This window comes from Anguilla rostrata, chromosome 14 (assembly GCF_018555375.3).
Source record: "Anguilla rostrata isolate EN2019 chromosome 14, ASM1855537v3, whole genome shotgun sequence".
NCBI classification, from domain to species: domain Eukaryota; kingdom Metazoa; phylum Chordata; class Actinopteri; order Anguilliformes; family Anguillidae; genus Anguilla; species Anguilla rostrata.
The window spans coordinates 22,219,574-22,232,235 of NC_057946.1; the positions used below are offsets into that span (position 1 = coordinate 22,219,574).

Consider the following 12,662-nt stretch of genomic DNA (forward strand, 5'->3'; position numbering starts at 1 on the left):
CATCAGTCCATTTAACACATCCTTTTGAGCATCCGTTGTGTTTCCTGGAAGCAGAGCGGGAATACCAGATATTTAATTGAGTGATGGACCTGGAGGCTGGACCCCTTGGACTGTACAGATGAAAGGAGCACATGTGCACAGATCACAGAGCAGTGTCAGTTTTGTGTTAACACTGACTTAACAGGAATTTAGTAGCACATTTTGTGCAAATCTTTGAAGTCACAAAAACCAGCGTTGACAGGAGATACACATGAACTTTCAGAAAAGCAGTCAGTAAATCCACTGATGGCTCTCCTTACCAGATTCATTGAGACTATGTAATATCTCTTTAAATGTTGTCGTAAGAGAGCAGGTTTTCAAGAAAGTCAAGATTCTAAAGGTGATTCTGCACTTTTTGCCGTCTGTTTCTTGAAGTATTGTGATAATGTTTGTGTAGGTGATGGTTGTTAGCCTGCTCACATTTGTGGCAAACAGGAGGAGGTAGGAGAAAAATATGGGACCAGTAAGGTTTAATGTGATTGGCTTGTGCTTTCACCAAAGAGTTCCATCAGCCACACCTGTTAGCAGTACTATATGTGCCCACATTTCAACACAATTATGTTTTGGGGGCAGGAAAGTTGTGCCCCCCTGTGAAGTTGAGAGCCCAAATTAGTTATGAAAGTCTATTTTTGTCTGACCCATTCTATCCATCACCTGTACCCCTGCCTAGCATGTCGCATAGATAGAGGCTAGTCAAATTAAGACTTTTTTTTTTAAATGGACAATCATGTGACATACATTCGGGGGTTTGATTAACAGGGCACTTTGACTGTGCCCTGTTCACACTGTGTTTGTTGACTTTTTTCAATTAAGCATTGGCTTTACTAAAGAATGGCAACCAAATACATCAACCATAAGGTCAACCTGATCCATTACAAATAAATGAGAAGAGAAAAAAACATTTTGACAGCCAGCCTTTATAGACCTAATGAAATTTGAACCCCAGTAATAGCCATCATGCCATGATTCTTGTTGAAACTGTGTACATACACACTGAAATAGCAGCAAGATTTGTTGCGTGTCAGTTAAAAGTTGCACTAATAATCACCACCAAGTTCTGATTCCATTTCCGAAAGAACACATTTTGGCAGAACTGCATTAAAAGTTTTGCAGGACAAGCTCTCGGGAGTTACTGCTAAGTTTAACTGAAAAATGACCATTATACAATGTAGCTTCATGTCTAGACTTCAATTGCAGTGGGGCTAAATTAGGGCAGAAGTCAAACTGTGTTTTAAGCCATTTGCTAGTAAAGGCCAGACCAATGTTCTGAGGTGGCGAGTACTATGACTGTCCAATGATTATGTTGGCACCATTGTAACAATTACTCTGAAAGAAAATATGTAGTGTGGGAATTAACTCAAAAATACTCAAAATGTGTGGTCTTGGATGAAAGTTCAGATTTCTTAAAAGATGCATTCAGCAGGCACACAGCTTGTGTTTATATGGTATTATTTGAGATAATTTGAAAAACATGAACACCTGTTATCTTCTCTATTTCAAAGCTATGAAACTGGAGCCTGTTTGTTTCTGTAAACAAAATGACATTTCCTGATATGCCTTCATACTTCCAGATCTATAATGCCATCTTTTCTTCCTGTCATCTCTCATAACTCTCAGCACACATTGTATGTGTGATATATTCTATTGATTGCACTGCTAGGAATATTGCATATCACACTTTTTTTTGGTCCATGAAAGGTATTTTTTATCCCTGTTGCTTGTTTTATATGGGGGTCAGTGGTTTTTTAATGTGCAGTGATCTGCGCTGGCACTTCTGAGAGTGAAAGTCTGTTCCCTGCCCCCACCCTTTGTATTGTTTACTTTTTGTCCCTGCTCGGAGAGAATTCCACACACTCGGGAGGAATAGCCTGCATTTTCAGGGTCATTTGCGCCCAAAGAGTGTTTGTCTTTGGGGATGGGGTGGAATTGTCAGGATTTGGTAGCCGACCTCATAAAAGCTGTAGATCTCTTGACAAGAAGCCTACTGTTCCTCGCTGCTCGCAGTTAATTTCATCGCCTCTCTGCCGGTCCTCTTTTTCTCACAAATGGCCCCACATCCTCCATAAGGCCCAGGCCTCCAGCTTGCTTTCAATTTTCTCTCCATTTAACATTTTGAAACGTTTATTGTCGTTTTGGAGTATTGAACTTTATTATTATGTCTGGCTATTTTGATAATTATGTTTTGGATTCTGCATAACAACAATTGTTATACAAACAATTAAAAACATATAAAAGTATTTGAATATAAATGCAATCTCAGCGCTCATCAGAGCTGAACTCTAGATTACATTTAGCATTTTGATGCTGTAACTGTCGATTAGAATGTGTTGCAGTGATTCTGGTCATCAGAGCCAATACATAAATGTAGCCTATGTATTTGCTGTATTCCACTCTTGAAAACTTAACTGTACGTCTTCAACTTTTGCTTCCATAGCAAGTCTTCCAGATTAATTTCTGTGTTTAGGGGTTTTATTGGATATTCTGTTGTGTCTGTATGAGTTCTCTCTTCAGTGGGTAAATTCAAATTTTATTTATTTTTATTTTTTTTGCTTTTTTTTGTTTTGGTCCAAACCTCATCCGGGGGTATTGGATGGATTTTTGTCATCCATGTATGCGTGGTTTCTATTTCAGGAATTGCTCACCAAGCCTGTGGCAACTGAAGTCCTGAAAGAGATACTCTGCCAATTCTACATCTTGTTCTTTTTACGGCAGAGGCTCATGAGTAACCGAACCATTGTGGGCATCCTTAACGTTTCAGACTTTTTGGTAGCAATTATGTCCCATGGTGAATGACTCCTTCAGGGTCTACTCTACAACTCCATTTTTTAATTTTGAAAATTCTTGAGAGGATTAATGAGCCGGGCTTATTTTGCCTGCCTCCTAACAAGCACATCTTGAACGGGACACTCATCAGTGTGAATGTGGTCTTTGTCAATTAGAGCTTCAAAACATCCCGACATAAACCGGCTTGAAAAAAAATAATCTCAGGAAAGCCATCGCAAAGATGACCCTAAGAAGTCATCCGGTCTCCATAATGGAAGTCACAGAACTGATGTTTAACATCAACTCTTTTCTTGGGCCAAACAAATGTCCAATGCTATCACCATATGTAGTTTCAGCAAGGAAACATTTATTTAACCCATGTCCATTTGTGGTTCCAAAAGGAAGCACATTAGTGACCCCAGTGCCTCAGCAGATGTTGCAGGGTTAAAACCTTTTAACCTGCTTTTGAAAGAGATGTTTGCCAGCCATGGAAACTTGAGCATTACAGCAACCTTCTTTGTCGAGTGTACAAAACTAATAACCGCCCCAAAGGCATCTACAGTTTGCATGGGTTCATGCATTTATTAAATGGGGGCATCCTCAGATGATGTCATCATGCCACAATGGCCATTTGTGCATAGGATGGTGCTCAGCAAATTGATTGAAACAAGCAACTAAGAGGATTTGTGGAACATGTGCAGTAGTCCTGTTCATTTGCACACAGAGTGTCATTCTAATTAAGGCCAGTTAACAAGGTGAAATTGTTTGCTTTTCTTGCTGTACGTGCAGTTTCCCACAAACCATGCCTTTAAACCAGTCATTACTGTCAGCATGTACTTTGTGGCTTCTACTTCTGGATTGCTTCAACTTGCGAAATGTACTCTTCATTGTCTGGGCCCAAATTCAAGAGACATTGACGACTTTACAATCTGCACAGCATACACAGTTCAGATGCTCAGGAAATGGCAAAACTTTTCTGAAGTTTATTTGCTAGCCCTCATTGTGCATAATGCTTATCGCTGTGGTGCACAGAGAATGGTGGGACTTGCCTGTAAATATAACCTTTAAATGATCAAACTGGTTTTCCTAAATGGAAATCTTATTTGCATTCTCTACTGTGACAGGAATAAAGGGACACTATGTTGTAATATGGCCAGCTTTGGCTATTACATTTGGGATTACCTCCCAATGGATTATTCAGGAATTTGTTAATCACATAAAATAAATTAAAAGCTGGCTGAGACCAATAATTTTTCTTAAAGGTAAGATTTTTGCCCCTTATGATTCCAGCTCACCAGACACTCCTGTGTGAGACATGCATAACTGCTGAAGTTTGGGCATCCTGTCTCCAACCCTGTGCTGTTTCAGGTTTCAGGCACTTTTCCGCCCTGTTCTTTAGACACAGATACATAGAGCAGACCAGCAAGTGCACTGGGCTGATCTCAATGCTACAAATCCCTGAATCCCTAAGCCTTTTGATCCAGTAATGCTACTTTAAACTATAGGTCTGCTCCAAATCAATCAAAGTGGAATACATTAACAGGAAAACTGCTTCATAAATAGTTTCTAAAAGACACAAGGTACATTTTCTGTAGCAACAATGTGCTATATTTAACTTTACATATTCAAAAAACTTACAATAGTTAAGGTAAAAAATATGAAATGCTTACAACAGATTATTCTACTTAAAACCTCCAAGGTACTCAAAGTAACATGTAGGCTAATACATACAGTATAAGTTGTACATTTGCATCCTAACAGCATTATGATGAGGGTGATTTATGTAATTGAAAAGGATAAACATGAACAGACCAGTCTACAGGAAAATCTTGAGCCACCTGTGCAAGCTTCCATGTTCCCCAGAGATGAGAGGAATATGATTTCTACATAAAACTACATATAGCTGCTAGCATGTTAAATGTAAGCTTGTTTTAACAGTTTTTAAATGCAATTAAAACGTCAGGAAGTATATTCATTTTAAATCATGTTTTTATAGTTTTTGTAAATGTCTAGATTATCTTGATTAACTTATTCTGAACATGAGCCACACAGGCTGTGTAACCATGATGGATGTGACATTTGTATGTGGAAATTGTGAACTGTCTGCTGCAAATCAGTGATAACAATGTCATAATGCACAGATCAGTTCATTAGTAGCCTAAATAGTTTAGTAACTATGGAAGGTATCTTCAATAGATTAGATGGTAATGCAAGTCATGCTTCCTTTCAAAATCTGATGGTTTTTTTTGGGGGGTTTTTTTTTTGGAATACTCTGAACCTTATAGATCACAACATTTTGCTTTAGGCCTTTTTTTTTGCTACACAAAAATAATTATCTTTGAAATAAACACCCAGAAACCCCACCCCAGTCATTTAGTATCCATCACGCACTAAAATAAATACCCAGGAACTCCCACCCAATGACTTAATATCCATCATGTGCAGAGGCAGTGTTTTTAAGAGCAAATGCTCTCTGGGCTAAGAAAACTGCACGTGGGAGAAACCTGAGCTCACCTCACAGGGCATATAATGAAATGTGTTCAAAACTGGAATAAAGGCTCTTTTGGCTCTCTGGACGGTAATGAATGTAAATGAATGCAGAGCATCCCTGGTGGATACAACAGGGGATAATGGCAGCAGGGGTAGTATGTAGTGCATGTTGTGTTAAAACTACAGATTACACCCTCAAGTCAACAGCCCAGAGAGATTGATATGCAATCCCACTTCTGCTTTTGTTTTTCCTCCTAATTTTGTAAATTGGGAGTTCTCAGTTTCGAATCAGTTTGGTTTAATTATGTTGTCCTGAAAGGCCTGTACAGAGTCTGTGAACAGGGAGTCTCTGTGGCCAACACCTCTACGCCTCTCCCCCTGTCCACCCCCCTGTCAGGGGTGCTGTTGATGGGTGTAGGCGGCAGGATCAACTGCCTAGCACTTGTGATCCATTGGGGGGGCATAGACGAGCCATCATTCTGGGCTCTGTAGCCCCATTTTGTTTCTGATGCTGATGCGTCCTGACAGTCTAAATAGTCAGTGGTGGCCGAGCACCAAGGTAAACTGGCTTCTCAAGAATGTTTTTTTTTTTTTTTTTTCCTCACTCAGTGTATGAAGGTAGACCTGATGTAACATCATACATTCTCCTCCAAGGCTGTGTGGGAAGTGGTTGAGGTTAGCCCGTAAGTGGCTGAGAACTCAGAGGAGAAACAGGGATCGCACACACGGCCCCGCGGCCCGCCAGGTTCGCAGCTCCAGGGAGGGCTCTCTCGCTCGGCCGAAAGACAAGCGCGTATTCAGCCCACATATATCCAAGCAAACCAACCCCATCCCTGGGTGCCGAACATGTTTATTTTCCATCAGAATGCCAATACAGTGGCCCATTCTACCACTCCCAAAGAAGAACAGGTCCCCTTCTTTCCAGAGAGGTATTTAACTTGGTCTATTGTCAGTCAGTCGGCCATACAGCTTAGGCTAATACTTACATTTATCAATAGTTATAGTTGTCAATAGTTTATAAAAATGATCAGTTCATGTTTTTTTTTTCTAGAATTAAGCTGTCTGTACGAAAATATTTCAAGTATGTATACCTCTCTTTTGTTCCCCCACCAACCACCACCACACCACCCCCCACCCCCCGATTGGAAAATTAATAAAAAATCTTCAAAGGCATGCTTGAGTCAGACCTCTAGCGTTTCCAGTAATCCATAATGAGGAGTCCTCCCTCTCCAGTCGTTAGACCCTGTTGGAATGCTGGGGTCACATCTCAAGACCAGGCCGGTGTGGAGTGCGTGCCGCATCAAAGTGATGACCTGGAGCTCAGAAGGCTGTTGGCTGAGCTAAAATGGACCGTCAGCACAGTATTTAACAGTGCTGACCTTGAACAGTCTGCCAAAGAGGCGAATGTGTCTTATTCTTATAGGACGGAGTGTGGCACAGTGGGTAAGGAACTGCGCTTGTAACCGAAAGGTTGTAGGTTCGAATCCCGGGTAAGGACACTGCCGTTGTACCCTTGAGCAAGGTACTTAACCTGCATTGCTTCAGTATATATCCAGCTGTATAAATGGATACAATGTAAAGTGCTATGTAAAAAGTTGTGTAAGTCGCTCTGGATAAGAGCGTCTGCTAAATGCCTATAATGTAATGTAATGTAATTTTCACGGTCTGGGGTAATAAAATTTTAAAAACGTCATTGTTGACCAAAAATGAAACGTGCACATGTGCCACTGAATGATTCGTTATGAGACATAAAAGTGCTGACATTCATAAATAAGCGTTTTCACAGATCAGTTAATTTAGTAACAAATAGTCTGATATATGTTAAACTACATACTTCTCAGAAACCTCTGTGGAAATATTTTAGCTGGATATAAGATGTGTTTGTATACAAATTGGAGGTTATGTTGCTTAGGATCTGTGGTCCTGGGCCATCAGCCACTTGGTGTCATTTTCAGACATTACCAGATCATTTTTGCAAGGTGAGTAAAACCACCTTTTTAGCAGCAATGAGCATGTTGCTTTTTACCCAGCTGAGCTAGCTTGCTGAGATTAGTTTGAAAGGGGGGTGGCTTATTATACCCAAAGCAGATAAGAGAGATAAGCAGAATGGAATATGTGTTTGAGGACAAGTTCTCATAAAAGCTCAGCATGTAGGCCTAACTGCTGGGTAATTAGAAAATGAAAGTGAGAGGTGTCTGTGTAACTGAAATGATCATGTCTAGATGTCCTTAAGGAAATTATTCTGACCACCATAGCCAATGATTACTGGAGGTTTTGATCAGGTCACCTCCTGCACACCCACACCATGTCTAGCCTGCTCGTTCATAAAATTAGCATACATGTAAAGCTACCAAACTAGCCAGTTTAGTGAAATGCGTAGGGTTGTATTACTACTGAGTAATGACAAACATGAACCAACATTAGAGCTATCACAGAACATAATGGTCAATGGCTGCATAGCCATTTTCTTTTTGTCTACTTTTACTCGGCTAAGAAATAACAGCGTGAAATCCCAGTGTGCAGAAACCTTACTTTCCCTTGAAATATTTAGCTGTCACTTCAGTTTGTGTGTAGTTAAACTGTTGGATGAAAGTGTGATTTAAGACTGAAAATTGTTATGGGGCCTTGCACCAAGATTGTCTGCAGTTGTACGTTGTAAAAATGGCCTTACTGCAAGATGTCAAACTCCAGATGTCAAAGTACAGGCGTCATAGCTGTCATTATAAAGCATCGTACTGGTTATAGATTATTGCACATAGTAATCTACTCTCAGTCTTTGTCATCACTCATGGTTATAGTTGCATCTTTTGTGCATAGAATACAAGCGGTTTCCACCTAAGATGTGTCACTGGCACAGAAGGGGTTGCCTGCGCATTTTTGTTGCTGTCTGAAAAGAAACGGAGATAAAGGCTCTTTTTCATGAGGGTTAATGCTTTTAACAGTAGGCCATTAAAACAGCACTCTGAAGCTGCCCTTCTGCACAGCTGTTGACAGAATGAAAGTGTAGCTTCTGTATGGCCAGCGGTCATTTGGAACGAAGAATATGAGTCTTCACTACTTGCTGATATTTCCCCATCCTGCTATGCTCTCCTTTAAAATACTAAAAGGAACACAACACAGGTACAACCCAAGAAACCCTGCCTGTCCAGAAATTACCCTGCTAAATATCTATTGGGAGTGTCCGTTATTTATTTGAGAGGGGGTGTAGGTATTTAGGCTAGCTTGCCAAATATATAATAACCCAAAATAGTCTAGGGCCTCAATTTTCAAACGTGCGAAACGGTGATACATATTTCGAAGATACTGAAGAAACTTTAAATAATATTAATATAAATTATATTAATTAGTTCATTTTCGCATGGCATCTACCTAACTTGCGAAGTTTCAAGTTCATAGGAACCCCAACAAAGCACGAAACTGTTTCAGCACAGGCCTAGTGGTAAAAAGAATATGAAGGACGGAGAAATTCTGGTGAATGTGTCCAAGTGTTTAATTTTAGCATTTAAAAATGCATTAGTGAGTTTGGCTTTGCCTTATATTGTGGTATTATGCACGGGAATTTTCACGTTGCAAACAGTAGGCTACCTGTCCACCTCGACCACAACAAAAGTCTTAGCATTACCCTACAGTATTGATTGCTTACGAACAATCAGAGGCAATGAAGGCTGCAGTCAAAATTGAACCAGTAAACAACACCAGTCCAGCATAAACAGCCAAACAACTACTACCCCTGCAGTAGGTCATGCAACGATATGAAGCACAGTAGTTTCAGTTTAACCCCAAACTGATATTGCAGCCATAAAATATTGGCCGTAAGAAGAAACCGATCTTAACTCACCCGCAAGTTTGCATGAGTAGGCTATAAGTTGAATGCGACGTTCTTCGGCGAAAGATTCTTAACACGTTGTATTTTCATTTCCATCTCTACATTTCAGTTCGAGGTTCCAGTAACCTAATCGTCATGAGCATGGTTAACGTCATGTCAATTACTCGTAGTCTTAGCCCTGTGGTTTTTTACAGTCTCTGGTTTTAGCACTCGACTCGGGGCTCGTTATGCTCCTGGATGCTCGTATAGTTGTTTGATAACTTTAGTTGTTCACCCATTTTGAATGTGCATGTCACGCTCGTAGCAAGCGCCATTATTTATCATTTAAGGTGCAAGTTCACACTATGTGATTAAAATGTTCTTTACTGAACATGCTGATGCAATGCAGTTGTAGACCACTGACTTAGAACGTCGAAAAAAACATTCCAAAAACCTACTCTTCAAGTGCCTAAAGCGACACCGTATGTAGTTTACGCATTCTGCTGTTTTATCATGAGAAAGCGATCTTTTGCTATTGCATCTGTTGTAGTTCTAAACTCAGTTTAGATGAGGCGAGACGGGACGGTTACGTTTTATAAGAGAGATATTGAACGTCTTCTCTTGGCATCGCCTACATGCCCGGGTTTTATAACGTTTTGGGATTTTCCTGCAAACTCTCTCATCTCACCGCCAGGTTGCATCCAAGCAAGCAGACTGCAGAAACATTTTTTTCATTCTTTGAAGATTAAATACAGTTTGCATGCGAACGTTTTGAGTTACTAAGTCTTAGTCAGTAAAGCCTGCTGCCAAACACACTTGGTGACTTGGAGTCTCATCCTGACTCAGCTTGAAAACGTGTCACATTTTGGGTCATGTGGAGCATGCAAGCACCTTATGTGCTAGCACTTGTTTAGTTAAATTTCAGTTTGTGTCTTCCTGTCAACAGGGGGAAAATCCATAAATTATCTGTGTCTGTGATTGCTTTTGGCAGAAGAACAAAACATTTTGCTCCCTTTTTTGTGGTAAGCCTGCAATAATTTAAAATGTAATATTAATGTTTCACCTGTTGCTGAAACTTAGAATGAGAATTTACTCAATAGGAAGAGCACATTCATTTCCCAGTCGATAAAAAAAAACTATAGGCTATATATTAAAAAACACAGCTAGGTAGCCTACAGAGCAGTAGCCAGCTGAGTGGACACTGCCACACTGTTAAGGCAGAGTCAAGCAGTAAAATAAATAAGAGAGGAGAGTGCTGGTGTCTGATTTCCTGCTTATACTATTGTTTAATGTTACATTCAGTTTGCATTTAGCTTAATCAAACAGAAACCAGAGCATGCATCATTTTTCAAACCCTTGTAGCACCTATTTGATCCTTACATTGGCCTATTCTTCAACGGAAAACAGTCATAGGTCAAAGAACTTCATACCACTGTGCAGTGCAAATGGCAGCTTGCCTGTTTTTATGTTCATACTGTAGAATTAGCCTTTATATAATGTGAAATGTGTGGGTAACACTGCTTCAGAACATCTGATAAAATAATATTCTTACTTGTTTTCAAGCATACTTGTGTAGAGTATGCTACAGTGACTTTTCTGAGATTGTGGTAGATTTCCTTATCAAATGGCTAGCTAGCCGATACAGTAAACTCCCACATAACCAGCCTTAATGGGATCAGATGGGATACATGAAGGGTGAAAATTTGGATAAGTACAGCAGTAGAGGCAATTTCTGAATGTGCATATGTAAAAAAAATATGCAGTGAATGTGAACAAGCAATCGCATATGGTGGAGAGGTCCAGTAGTCCTAGCTTGCACCTAGAGTGCTAGTATGGTCTGCCCATTATTGAAGTCCACTGCAAAAAAGTTTACCCTTTTGCCTGGCTGTCAATCTTAATTAGAAATGCATATGAACATATAAACAAGGTTGTCAGGTAGGTCACTTATGCTGTTGGTGGCTATGTGGAAGTTTACTGTAACTATATCTATAGTGAACAACAATATGGCTAATTAGCTAGCCTATGCAAATGTATGGAAATTAATATTTTTCTTAGCTGTATAATGGATGGAGAAATTAGTATGGCTAGTTAACTAGCCTATGTAAATGACTGAAAATGAATATTTTCCTTAGCTGTATATGTAAAAAATTTGTACTACTAGATAGCTAACTTATGTATGTGGCTGTAAATTTATATTTTTATTAGCTGTATAATGGACAGAGAAATTAGTTTGTCAATGACTAAGTTGGATGCACAGTTATGGTGGTAGTGTCTTTCAAAGGAAGCTTAGATAGCCCAGAGAAAATGAGACAGTGTATGTGTACTGGATCACCACTCTAGCTAAAATTACTTAAAACTCCCTGTTGATTATAAACAAGCTATGGTGTTCACAGGAACATTTGACTCTGAAAAGTGTTTGTCCATGTTGCCATCATGCTCCACAGCAGCAGATCTATCTTTCCAGTACAGAATTCAGATATCATGTTCTGTTTTGTTTTGAAAATGGCATTCAAAAATTAAATACACGGCTTGATCTGTTTCGTGAGCCTCAAACTTAAATAAAACATCACCACTTTGAAAGGATGGCTTGGAAAAAAAAATGAAACCATGCTATCTATGCCTTGTTTAAGTGTGTAATCATTTAGCTTATGGTCTTCCACTTCATTACTCCCACTGGGAAGTGTGCATATAAACTTCAGAAAATGAGCGCCCTTTGGGAAAATACACCCCCCTGGCCACCTGGCTCCCTACCGAAAGCGGCATCTCCATCACAAATGACAATTATTGACTTTCATTGGGGATGGTGCTTTAATACGAGCCAACTTTGGTTTGAAGTGTGCGGCCGCCCAGCAAAAGAGGCGAAACGAGCTACGTGTTTTAAGCTGAGGGTGGGGGTGGCGGGGAGGGGGAGCCCATGGACTAGGAGAACACACCCGCTGACCCACGGCAAAGGACACAACAGAAGGGATCACAGGAAGAAATGTAATTCGTTCAGCTCTCCCTTCTCGCTCCCTTAGTTCCGTTTCTCCCCCCTCTCCTACTCCTTTTTTGTGCGAGTGATCCGTGCTCTCCCCAACCCCCAACACCCATGATTTACACCACCCCCCCTCCCTCAAAGATGAGGCTCGGACAGAACAGATGTGAGAGTTTTTGTTGTGGAGTTGGGAGGCTGGCGGGGTGGCGATAGGCTAATTTGGGCAGCATAAAGCCAGCCCCCTTTCATATGCAGAGTGGCCCTTTGATCACGGGTGGATGAAAGTGCAGGGAGTGGAGAGGGTGGCAGGGGGCTCTTTGTCTCCAACAAGAAGGCATCTGCAGAGCTCTGCCCTCTCCTCCTATGCGACCGCTCTGACAATGGCGGCGAAAGTAAAAAGTGTCATCTGAGCACTGTAGAAAACATCACAAAAAAGAATAGAAGCCCGGTCAGTGGTTGTGCAAGATAAATAAATAAACAAAGAAATGAACCAAATGCACATGTATTTGCAAGAATATCTGTTCACAGCGATGGCTTAGTTTATTTTTTCACTTGAGAAATTAATCAAGTTGAATTTTTGTACTAGGAGAT

General features: G+C 40.3%; 2 protein-coding genes across 2 annotated transcripts in view; one reads left to right on the top strand and one right to left on the bottom strand.

Moving 5' to 3' along the window:
• Nucleotides 1–12,662, bottom strand: part of dcc (DCC netrin 1 receptor) — a 368,326-nt gene that overhangs the window by 318,217 nt on the left and 37,447 nt on the right. The window lies entirely within an intron of this gene.
• The window catches only part of trabd2a (TraB domain containing 2A), a 55,620-nt gene that overhangs the window by 10,702 nt on the left and 32,256 nt on the right, over nucleotides 1–12,662 (top strand). The window lies entirely within an intron of this gene.